The sequence below is a fragment of the Cebus imitator genome, unplaced genomic scaffold (genome assembly GCF_001604975.1).
Source record: "Cebus imitator isolate Cc_AM_T3 unplaced genomic scaffold, Cebus_imitator-1.0 Scaffold918, whole genome shotgun sequence".
Classification (NCBI taxonomy): Eukaryota; Metazoa; Chordata; class Mammalia; order Primates; family Cebidae; genus Cebus; species Cebus imitator.
In genome coordinates, this window is record NW_016108233.1 from 147,271 (window position 1) to 148,097 (window position 827).

Sequence of the window (827 nt, forward strand, 5' to 3'; positions counted from 1 at the left end):
ACATTTTTTTATTTCCTAATCTTAAAAAATCAATAAAGGACACCCATTTCTCTTCGCCTAATAATGTAAAAAACACTGCATTGACACGTTTAAAATCCCAGGACCCTCACATCTTTAGGGATAGACCAAGTGGCTGATATCATTGCTTACAAAAGTATCTTAAACTTGATAAAGCTTATATTGGGAAATAAAGTTTATACATATACATTTTTTATCTTTTAATTTCATTTTTCCACAAACACTTTAAATTCCCCTAGTATACTATTAGAGGTAATTTCAGATGGTATAACCTTTTTGAAAAATTATTTGGCAATATCTGATAAACATATGCAAACTCTGTCACCTGAAATCTCACTCCTATGTATATTCTCTACAGGAATATATTCATATATTTGCCTGAAGTGAATGTTCTAAGTAGCACAACTTGTGATCAAAACATGAAATCTGCAACTAAAGCATGAAAATGCCCAAATATTAAACTTAAGAAGCCACAACTAAAAAGTACACATATTGTAAGATTCTCTTTGTATAAATTTAATAACACGCAAAATGAATCTATGCTCTTCCAGTCAGAATGGTGGTTACACTAAGAAGCAGCAGAAAACAATTAAAAGGGAGCCACATAAAGTAGATGTGTCAATCTGGGTCCCCTCCAGAGAGAGACCACATAGTCCTTTGAGCAGGAAAGTTTATTATAGATATTTAGTAATTAGGCCGGGCGCAGTGGCTCACGCCTGTAATCCCAGCACTTTGGGAGGCCGAGGTGGGTGGATCACGAGGTCAAGAGATCGAGACCATGCTGGTCAACATGGTGAAACCCCGTCTCT